We start from the raw sequence: 12,127 nt of genomic DNA on the forward strand, positions 1-12,127 counted from the left end.
GTAACACGGGACGGTCAAAATGCTCTTTTAATTACACAGGCACTTGTGATGTTAGCTGGGCGACGTACTGACCTGCTCTGTTCCCGAAACGGCCCAGTTATCAGACACTCCATCTTATCAGCCTGTTATGGGTTTTTTTTCCTGTCCTGCAATCCAAAATCGAGGCTCGGAGGTAACACCGCTGCTTTTGTCTCGTGGGACGAACAGGGCATAGGGGTCCCCCCCCCCCCCCCCCCTGCCGTGAGTGTGATTCTGATGCAAAGCATCCTTTTAAAGGTTGCAAATAATAGAAGACAGTTTTCCATGATGATTTCATGTTATTTTTGGAAACGCTCCAATAGGAGGGTAAGGATGCTGAAACCATCTCCGGATTTGGCAGCCGGCCACATGAGCCATCCGCGGACGCTTAATTGGGGATGACATCGGCGCTGCTCGGGGATAAACAAATTTTGTTAATTATGCGCATGGGTGCTCAATCGTTTTTTTTTTTTTATTATTTTCAGCCAGGCCCAAACCAGGTTGGACACCCCATGGATGGGGTCCTTCCATCCTCCTCATCGGCATTGTCCACACTTCTGCTTTTCTGATACTTCTTGTCTTCATTGCATTGCGATGCCCATGTCACCTGTCGGTTTCCCAGCGGAGCGGCTAATAGAAGGTGCCAGAAAACTTCCGCAGAGTTTCACTGAATAAGGAATAACTGCAGCCCCCGTGTCAGCATATGGCCAGAAATAAACGCCTGTTCTGAATGATACACAAGCAGCTGCCACTGGAAACCTGAATGAGTGTGTTACCATTTTCACATGAGAGCTGAGACAGGTGTGTGTTGAAGGGGGGCTGCATCACCCTCTCTGATGTCCCTGTGGCGTGTGGTTCAGGGTGTTTGTCAGCTGGGTGATTTACATGAGCTCACAGACAATGTTACCTGGCAGCTCTGGTTCACCAGGCATCTGCGGTTTGGGGGTGACCCACTCGGGAAGCAGAGTGACATCGGGGGGCTTTAGCCACCTGGCCTTGGATTCGGATCCCGCGTTACACTCTGCACTCCGTTGCAGGAGCACCTACCCTGGATATTCGAGACCTGGGTCACTCTGCCTTGCACTGCCCCCCAGTTGGGCCCCAGCCCCACCCAGCTCGTGCCCCTGTACTGAATAAGCCATTAGGAGGTGGATGGATGTGGACTTCTACACAAACTTCACTCCTCTCACTTTCCAGGTTTGAAGATGTTTGCCCGTTTGAGGTGGATGGCGCCCCCACCTGGCTGGATAAAGGACTACAATGAGCTAATGAGCTGGGTAGTTTCTGCAGACAGCTGACTCCCCAGTTTTAGGTGGGGAGGGGGGTCTTCTCGCACATATATTTGGGCTCTCCCATCCCAGAACCAATTTGTCATATCAACCACAACTCCCCCCCCCCCCCCCCACCCCTGCAGAGGGCGGACCTGGGAGGCTCTGGAGTGTCCCAGTGCGGCCGGCCTAATGTTGTGCATCAGCACCTCCTCACATTCATCTTCCCTCTCATTGCCTGCTCCGTATCTCGCTCCTGGGGGGTCTGGCAATGTAATCCTATGTCTGTAGATAATATTGCCCCCCTCCCCTACACCCAAACTACCCCTGTTGCCATCACAACACCTCCCCTCTGCTGTACTCTCTTCCTACTGTATGTCCTTGGAGCAAACCCAGGGTGTCTGCGATGGATCAGGCAGCTTCGGCCAGCGTGAAGATGACACACATGATCACATTCTGAAATTCCTGAATAAAAACAGAGAAAGACTCCCATATGGTCGAAATCTACAATCGTGTTTAAAGCTCTTTTTCAAAGTAGTCACATTGTATTATTCAAGATTTGCGCATGTTTTATCATATATTTATCCATAAACTATCTGTAAATATAATAGTTCAGCAACATGCAGCCCATTTTTGTTCGTGACCCACTGGAAAGGTCTCACTGAACATGATTTTATAATGGTTTTGGATTTATTTATTTGTCTTCTGAGACACATTAAAGTGAACCAACTTAAAAATAGGAGCATGCAGTTTTATTATGGAAGTTTTGTACAGGAGGATGTCCTGCTGGGAATTGCACCTCTTTTTGGGTCGCAGGTCCAGCTCCTTGAAGTGACAGACAGGCCGCTGTAGCCCGTCATGGCGACCAGAATCCGCTCTGTATGTACATGCTGTCTGCAACACTGGAAGGCAGCCACTGGCTTCGCACCTGCGATGTAAAGGCCAGGAGTCCCTCTCCGCTTCACTGACATGCAGCTAAAAACCTCCAGTGTGACAGTCCTCCTCCCACGCAGTGTGGAGGCAGCTCCTACTGTCAAAGGTTCGACCCGCGGAGTAGCCGAGCCAGTAGAACCCACCCTTTCGGCTTGGCGGGGCGGGCCGGCCTCTCCGATCACCACGGGTCGCTACCAGCCGCTTGCTCCGCGTCTGACGGCCTTGCGGCCTCCTGCCACTCCTGGCTGGTTACCAGCTCTGCTGATTTAACAGAAAGACGCTGATCCACATGTTTTATTCATTCCATGTTTGTTATCATTTTGCCCTAGTTTCCATTTGCACAGGGATGAAGGGATGAACAGCATAATGGGGATGTACTTATAACCTGCTGTTTTTTTTGAGAGAATACAGTGAAACACACGCCGCATGCATGGTGACGTATGCCCACAAAAGTTTGCATGCAGACATGCACTCGCAAAAGCATGCACGCACATGTATGCCCACAGAAGCATGCACACAGACGTACACCCGCAGAAGCATGCCCGCAGATGCGCGCCCGCAGACACACACACCGATGGATGCCCGCAGACATATTCCAGCAGATGCACGGCAGCAGATATATGGATGCAGATGCATGGACGCATGCAAGTTCCCAAGTTCCCAGCTACTGGAATGAGACTCCTGCAGCGTCCTGCTTCCATGGGACACTGACAGTCTGACTCGGGTCTCACTGTGACAGCTAGGAAACAGCTTTTAACACATTTAAATGTGTGCTGGGATGTTGAAATGAGGAGCACAATTTCTAACCCAACAAACTGGCATGAGTATGACATCACCAGGGTCTTATCATTCAGGTGGCACTATGAATCACCCTCTGACACTGTGGTCCCACCCACCACCCAAGACCCAGCCCAGCCCCCTGAGACTCTGCCCTTCCCCAAGGCCCAGCTGGCCACTTGAGGCCTAGCTTGTCACCTAAGGCTCTGCCTACCAAGAAATGCTTCACCCATCACCAAGTGCCAAGCCCACCTCTAGGTCCCACCCACCACCTTCGGCCAAGCTTGGCCCCGCCCCCTTTGCCGAATTGTTGGATCATTTTCTCTGGGGTCCCGTGCGGTTCGGCGTCGTCCCGCTCTGTGGATTTTCTGCCCTGCTCTCTCTCTCTGCGCACTGCACCATTTCTATTTTTCAGCCCAAACGGGGGCCTTGGCCGTCCCGTGGGGGTTCATTTGGTTAGACTTTGATACAGCGCGTCGGATCCAGCCTTAATATTTTACAGCAGAAAACCCCCGCACCATCTTTTATCTTTTATTTATGCCTGTCTTCTCACCCATTGCTCACCAGCGGCTAGAGAGTCAGAGGTAGCGGCATTGATCTTCCCATTTCTGCACCTCCCCCCCCCTCATCCCCACACCTCAAGCCTATCCCACCGCCCGGGCTTTTTCCCTGTCCCGGAGACAGATGAGGTTTTGGTATGTGCGGCTCTTTGTGCTCCTTCCCCATGCATGAAATCAAAGCGCAGAAGCTGAAATTTGACAACTGGAAGTAATGGTGGTCATCTCACTTATAAACATATTACGACAGCCCTCAATAATTTAAGGGGCCTCCATGTCTCTCAGAAAAAACAAAGAAACTCTCCGAAGCGACAGCAGCCGCAGTCGGTCTCGCCATGAATCAAACCCCATGACTGTTTGCATGGTGGCCGTATGATAACCTGGACCCATCAGGACATTTTCTTCAAAGAGACCTCACATGACACTTTCTACAGACTACGTTACAAAGTCAAACCTACATGAATGGCGATGGGACGGGGCCAACAAATGGGGGCATTCTTGAGCTCACAACTAAAGGCAGCTGAAAAGTGGCACCGGTATACTCGATAAATCACGCTTACGTATACTCAGGCTGTACCTACTCTACTTACAGTGTTACTCCAGACTAATTACATAATTGCTAATTTTCACAAGTGGGACCTTTGCCTCGTAAAAACACTAAGTGCTCATTTTAGGTCCTAAGTGGAGTAATCTAAAAATGTAGGGAGGCAAATATAATTAAATACACGTTAAGTTCTCTTCCAAATATCTATGGGGAAGACTTTCATTTTACGTTAACCAAATAAAAACAAAGAACTTCCTGAATGTGCATTTCGTAGATTTAAAATGGACAGCTGACACGTGAGTGGAGAACGCTCCCATGTGGAACATCCAGGCCAAACATGTGTGGGGTTTGCATGTCCTCCTCTGGCTTCCTCGGTTCTCTCCTGCATTCCCAAAACATTTCAATGGACCCACAGTATGTGTGTGTGTGTGTACGTGTGTGTCCTGTGATGGACTGGCATCCCATTCAGGCTGACCCTGCCCTGTGGGATATAGGCTCCAGGCTCATAAGAATCCTGTCCTAGATCAGAGAGCTAGAGCCACTGATCCAGTCATGTGAATTCCTGCTGACCCCAGTGTGGGGACGTTGGTCTAGGCAGAGTCTGGCTTAGTCATGTGACCATGCAGAATATAACCTGGGGGGGGGGGCTCCCTGTCTCGTTTTATTTTATACATTTTATTTCTCTGGGAATAACCCTAATCCCAACAATGACAACCCTAACCCCTACCCAGACCTAACCTTAACCATAAGTAACCAAACAAAATACTAGACTTTTGGCTGTTTTGGTTTTTTGATTGCATTCACAGATCTTTGTGGGGACTTGGAAAATGGTCCTCACAACATCAAAATAACAGGTTTTTATCATATTATGGGGGACATTTGGTCTGCACAATGTAATATAATCATAATCCACACACACACGCAGACACACACACACACACACACACTCACACACACAAACTACGGTCAGTTACAGATGCCAGTTTACTGAGCTCCGTGTATTTGGGCAGTGGGAGGAAACTGCATTATGCAAAGGAAATGGGGGAAAACATGCAAAATCCACACATATTTTATGAATGAAAGTATTCAAAAGCTCAGTACAGCACCCGGAATGTTAAAGACAATCTTTTCAAAGATTTAGAATCAAGGGAGAGAATTTCTGTATGAAGGCAAAATAAGCCAGTCTATAAAGATATATGCAGCAGTGCCAGTCTGGTAACGAAATAGCAATGGAATAAATGAGTATTTATAACCTCACACTTCTTCACATTGTCCACCCATCTATCTTCTGACCGCTTAGCCTGGTCAGGGTTGTGGGGATCACTTTACATCAGTGCCACTTAAATATATAAAAACTCAGAGGCAGGCGGGAGTGCAGAGTGCATTTTGATTTATAGAAAATAAGGAATTACTTTTTCATAGGCCTCCATAAATGAACCAGCACACAGAATTACAATGACTGAAGGTCAGATTTCCTGACGGTGCAAGCCCTTCCTGTTTACGACTCACATGTTTACCTGATTCATTGCACGTCACTCACAAACGTGCGTAAAACTTTGGACAACGTTTCTAAGAAGCTGCCAAACAGCTCTCTCCATCAAAATCATGCAGATAGCATGTGGCTTGTAACCCAAGACATGCTGATAGATCGATAAAACATAGTTTGTGTTTCAGAATGCAGATACACAATAAAAAAATAATATATTAATCTATCTCATCCTAGTCCCAGGCAGCATAGGGCCCAAGGCTGGGGTACACCCTGGGCAGGATGCCAGTCAATCACAGGGCACAAGGCTGGGGTACACCCTGGGCAGGATGCCAGTCAATCACAGGGCACAAGGCTGGGGTACACCCTGGGCAGGATGCCAGTCTATCACAGGGCACAAGGCTGGGGTACACCCTGGGCAGGATGCCAGTCTATCACAGGGCACAAGGCTGGGGTACACCCTGGGCAGGATGCCAGTCAATCACAGGGCACAAGGCTGGGGTACACCCTGGACAGGATGCCAGTCAATCACAGGGCACAAGGCTGGGGTACACCCTGGGCAGGATGCCAGTCAATCACAGGGCACAAGGCTGGGGTACACCCTGGGCAGGATGTGAGTCAATCACAGGGCACAAGGCTGGGGTACACCCTGGGCAGGATGCCAGTCAATCACAGGGCACAAGGCTGGGGTACATCCTGGGCAGGATGCCAGTCAATCACAGGGCACAAGGCTGGGGTACATCCTGGACAGGATGCCAGTCAATCACAGGGCATTCACACTACTGGCAACTTAGTGGCACCAGTTGTTCTAACTGCATGCCTTTGGACAACAGGAGGAAACCCTCTCGACGGCAGAAGCAGTTTTACGATAAAATAAATACTACTTTTGCAAGGAAAATATGGACATTTCTGGCCTACATCACAAATAATGGAAAAAGACGCAATAAACATGTTATATATAAAAGAATATTCTCAGTCTTGTACATATTCCATGCTAAAAATTACCTCAGTTTATTATTGAGCTGTAAATCTTTTAAAGCGCTACATACTCATGATCTTGGTAGTGGAAATACGAAGTAATGGCCTTTGCCTGTATGTTTGCGATCTTATAGCATAATGGCAGCCTTAAACAGAGCTGGGAGTGTATGCACTGACCACATGGTCACAGGCTGTGATGGACTGCAGGGAGCAGCAGAATCCCCTCTGTGTCTTCCAATCACATTCCTCCCAGTGCAGGTTTGATCACGAAGGCCCAGATGCATGATGGCTGCAGCGTCAACCAGAGGCCCCGCCCTACCAAGCATGGGGGGCGGGACAGGGGGAGCAGCATGCCCTCTGATTGGCCAAGGATCCACCCACATGCCCCTGGCAGCTGTCCCAGAGGGAGACATGGGAGTCAGTGCGCAGAAACATCATAAGGCGGCGCTTTGCTTTGGAGAGCCTGAGCCTTGCCTTTGGAGATCAGAGGAGCGGGCTAGACATCTCTCCACACAGTAGCCACATCTCTGGATGCTGATCAAGAGGGACGCGCATGGCCGGCGGTGGAACTGCTCCAATCCACCTACCCCGCCGCACGCTGGTCCACATGCAGAAACTGCTTCAAGGCCTCAACCTTCAGCTTCAGTCCTCGGAGAGAAAGGAAGCCAGAGGATAGCAGCTACCGTACTCACACACGCAAACACACACACACACACACGCACGCACACACACACACACACACACGCACATGCTGATAGCATTAATCCGCACATACACAGAGTCAGTGATCCCCACAACGCTGGGAGATTTAAAAGCAGACCCATTTGGGGAATTACAGAAGCGGATGGAAACAGGCCTTCCAGGGGACTAGGAGAACAGTCCCACCCAATGAGGTGAAGACTCACACAGAGGATCCGCCTTCCTCAGCCAATGAAACGGTATGCAGAAGCTTCCGGAACTCCTGCCAGAATAAAAGCCCGTGCCAAGGTGATGGAGGCCCGCCTTCTCTTTGCTGTCTTCAGTCTGTTTGACTGTGTCTTATCCCGCATTTGATGGATGCCCAAGCAGCATCCATTGAGGACACCATATCTCTCCCGCAGAGCCGTCGTATATCCGTCATCCTGCTCGGCGTAAACTGCAGCCCGTGTGTGATTTAAGCACAGCCTGCGGGGGCTACGTGATGTGAGGCCAGGCCTCCGTCTGTTTCCCCTTTTACTTCCCCACCTACCTCACCCTCCCCACCCCAACCCCCCCACCAACAAACCATCGCTCCAGGAGCTGAGATCAATTTTCAAAGCCGTTGATCTCCATTATCTCTTGGGCTCGGCGCCAGGCCCGGAGCGGCTCTCTGTGGGTCCGCTGGGCAGTGCCAGGCTCTCGGCATGACACTGAGACACTCCTCCTCCAGCCCCCCCAGCCCCTCACCCCACCGCCCCATCTTCAGATGGTCCGACCCGACTCCATTCTATACCCCATGGCGTTCCCGGGGTAGGAAAATAAATAAGTGTGAAAGTGCCAGCGGAACGATGGGAAGCAAAAAGATGAAATAAAAATTGAAAGGAACAGAAAATGAATGTATGTGACGCCCATATACCAGGAGGGTGGGAAATCGATTCAGCTTTCATCAAATTTGTGCTATTGCTGGTGATTTTCATCACAATTTCCTGCTATAATAATTGACCTACTGAACCCTATGTGACCATCTGCCCTGCGATAGATAGAGGAGATGAAACCTTATATACACGGATGACTAAAGAGTGACTGAGTAATACGGAATATGAATGAAACATGACGTATAATTAATTATAATTATTTATAACTAAATAATAGCATGATGCTAAAAAACACACCAAGAAGAGTTTTGTGGGGTCGATTTTTGTTTGGGTTTTTAAAAATAGGTTTGGAGAAGAGCGTCTCCTCTACAGAGTTGGCGCGTAAACCACGAAGCCGCAGCATATACGGCAGGGCCTCCGCGGGCACGTGCACTGGATCTGGGGAAGGGGCATGCTGGGAATCCTCAGGGGCTGACACACTTTGAGTGAAGCTGCTTGCTCCCCCCCCCCCCCATCCGCCTCCCGGCGCACGTCATCACGCAGTCGATAAAAAAAGCCGCTCTCATCGATTTAAGGTTCGCGCTCCGATTGGCACACCGGCATCGGGTCGACTTCGACGTCGGTAAGTCCCATCGATTCACGTGTCGCTTTACGATCTGATCTCCGCCGCCGCGGTCTGTCAGTCTGGGTGGGGGGAGGGCAGGAGGAGGGGGGAAGCAGTTTGGAATTCAGCACTAGGGAAACACAGGAAAGCAGACTGTGCTGCAGAGAGATACAGGCCTAGAAATCAGGGCTGGGCCGTGAATCCTGGGAGAAGAAAAACACTACAGACTCATAGGAATGACAGCAGCAGAACAACAGAGTAGTAAACAAACCCCCCCCCCCAAGTAAGCTTACACTATAACACTGAGTTACTCTGAAAATACTATGTACTTTAAAAAGGTGGGTTTTAAGCATTTTATATGGGGTCCAAACACAAACACACACACACACACACACTCTCTCTCACACACACACAGGCTCATGAGAGCAGTCGATCACCCTGCGTGAAAAGAAGCAGAACAAATTGGTAGATAATGCCCTCTTATTAGCATGGAGATCAGCAGGTGTCGCCGCGGTGGGGGGAAGCCCCCAGGAGATGCTGATTGGACCTGACAGGCGCATGGCTGAGGAATTAGCCAGCCTGCCCCTATCGCTGATTGGGGAAAGCCAAGGAGGAGCGGTCACCAAACTCTCCAATCCCCTGGGTGCTAATTATAATTTACAGGAAAGCGTTCGCCAGGCTAGACGCTCCTACTTACTGCAATTACCAGTCGCTAAATGTTGGAGGCAGCCGGGGCTCCTAATGATTTCCTCGTTCTCACAATCCCCTGTCTTTGTTCTCCTCTCTGTTGCTCTCCTCCACTCGCGCCATCCTCCTCCTCCACCTCCTCCTCCGCGGAGCGACATCACTGGGTTTCTCGACTGAATCGGCTTCGTATGAAAAAAAAATTCCCACTTTGGTAGCTCTCCAATTAACAACTTTACGCTGCCAAACAGACATCTCCCTCATGCCACTCCGCCCCCACCTTCTGTAACAGACCAGACGCCCACCTCCATCTTCCCGGCTGAGGCACCTTTCCCAGAATGCAATGCCCCGTGCCAGCAGAACACTCGGCTTTGGGGGGGGGGGGGGGGGGTGTGATGGTGTAATAATTCTCTGTTTTATTTTGCGTTTCACATTTCCTCCACAAGGATCTCGAATCAGATCCCGCCCACTCCTGCCCTGCAACACGTCCAGCTTAAAAACAATGATGAATACTCACAAGATTGCATCTTGCTTACACAAACACGCACATATAAAAAGTGGTCACACGCGGGTGCGCAGCCAAACCCCCGTCGCACATGCGCTCGCGCGCACACACAGCACATGCAAGCCCAGACTCGCAAACACGGACGTGCACTAACCTAACATCACAGATAAATATCACACGTTGAAATAAACACGTATAGGGAGAATCTTGGGAAAATCTCACCACAGAATGATGATATACCAGAGAAGCACAACGATAACACATGCAGCATCTATTCATTTCCTCTGCTGTGTTTTTAATGTATTTCGCCTTGTTATTGGCCTGGCAATGAAAACAGGCTCCACGCACTGAAGCTAACAGGGCTGTCCGGTTCATTGCCCGTTACAAAGGCGCAAACAGTACAAGTGGTGACATCCCCGCAATGATCATAAAACACGTTCCAGGAACACTTTCATACCACTGCAAAGAGCAATCATTTCCAGTCTTAAAACACTTTCTCACCATTTTGCAAAATAATTACCGGATAATATCTCAGTAGGCACCTTTGGTTTCTACTGATGCGATAAAACATAATTCAAAATGAGACTATCAAAGAATTTATCCGAATCCTGCGCATCCAATTACATGGGTGTCGGAGCTGTTAATTAATCACAAGATAAACACATTACAGAGAATGGGAGCCTTTTTCCGGCAGCTGGGACTGTGAGGAGAGCAGACATTCTCACTTAATCACTTATTCAAAGACTTCAACCTTGTTCTAAACCCCGAGTTTCAGTCCGGAGAGTGGCTGGACATTTCCAGATGGGGTAAACAGTTTCTAACGGAAACTGCAGTTAACGGGACATCAGTGTGGAGCAGACGTCCATGCAGCCATGTGGAAGGCGAGTGGCAGTAGCTCCGCCCCCTTGCATCAGCATCGCTCGCCTTCCGGGGTGCCCGGCTCTCACAGGGCACCTTGGCCTGTCTGCCGGCCCTAAATGAAAGTATGTGGTGGGATAAAGCGAGCATTTATCTGACAGGCTGGCGTGGGCTTGCCGCGTGTGACTTGTTTGTCCAAACATTACCCAGGCATTAAGCCAGAATCTTGACATAGAGTGCAAAAATGTTTTGACAACCCAATCCCGATTTAGTACCGGATCCCCTGGAGATTAAGACGGATCCTCTGTCACCGTGTTGGCTGGGAAAAAAATAAAGAAGACTTGGCAAAGAAATATTTAAGTGCCCTTTGCTCTGACACACCATATCACATCCGTTATGATGGCTGGCTGTTCACTGTGATTTGATTGGCGGCTGCCATTGGGGTCAGCATTTGTCATTGGAAGACTGCATAATTAGCTCATCCTGGCACTTAAATTTGGTTTTTCATAGTTTTAAAATTAGTTGTAATTTAAGCTAATTAGAATGTAATTGCTTTCAATACCTCAAGTCAATTCAAGTCTCAGCATTCTCAAAACAATAAGTAGCAATAAGTGTTTCTGTTTTCGATGTAATACAAACAAACATACTCTTAGACCGAGACAAGTGAAATGGAAAATGACTGACATGATGAGTGAATTAATTACTGAATGAATGTAAACAAAGTTAAAATATTTTAATGTCACATACACTATACATATAAATATATTTTTTAAATTTTGGAAAAGCTCTTAAATGAGAATACCCCTGAATTAAATGTCCTGTTCTTGACTCTACTGACCTCATTGCCTTCCACAGATTGATATCCACATTTCATATGACCTTTAACCTGGTAATGTCCATAGTATCTTTTTTGGTCTCAGATCCAATTTGCAGTGTAGACACAGTGATCATATCTCCATTCTCTACATGTAACAGCAAGGTACCCACATTATATACTGTTAAGCCATGATGTTCACAGCATTTGAAATACCCCGAGCAGTCGTAGTCTCTGTGCATTTAAACATGGCGGACATCTTAATGCCCCCCCCAGTCAGCAATCAGGGGTCAGCGGCGACCCCACAGCCAGCAGGGGGCTCTGAGGGCAGGCCGGAGAGCGGGATGGGTGGAGGGGGGGGGGATGCCAGCCGGGCCGGCGGGCCGTAATGGCTCCCTGAGCCGCCGCTAAGGTTAGGCCAGGCACTTCACGCTCACTTTAATGGCTGACATTTTATTGCTGGGCATGGTGGTATTCCATGCCTCCCGGAGGGACAATTGTCTGACCATTATTGCTGGGGAATTGCCCCTTAAAGGATACTGAATAAT

The 12,127-nt window shown here is 49.0% G+C and overlaps 1 long non-coding RNA gene across 1 annotated transcript; it reads right to left on the reverse strand.

The window, feature by feature from the left end:
- Nucleotides 1-1,618: 1,618 nt before the first annotated feature.
- LOC111839304 (uncharacterized) lies at nucleotides 1,619-9,651 on the reverse strand. The gene is made up of 5 exons (XR_002837071.2): nucleotides 9,416-9,651; nucleotides 7,036-7,209; nucleotides 6,739-6,955; nucleotides 2,086-2,477; nucleotides 1,619-1,751 (listed from the first exon to the last, which is right to left on the reverse strand). It is a non-coding gene; the product is annotated as an uncharacterized lncRNA (long non-coding RNA).
- Nucleotides 9,652-12,127: the final 2,476 nt, after the last annotated feature.

The sequence above is a fragment of the Paramormyrops kingsleyae genome, chromosome 2 (genome assembly GCF_048594095.1).
Source record: "Paramormyrops kingsleyae isolate MSU_618 chromosome 2, PKINGS_0.4, whole genome shotgun sequence".
In the NCBI taxonomy this organism is placed as follows: domain Eukaryota; kingdom Metazoa; phylum Chordata; class Actinopteri; order Osteoglossiformes; family Mormyridae; genus Paramormyrops; species Paramormyrops kingsleyae.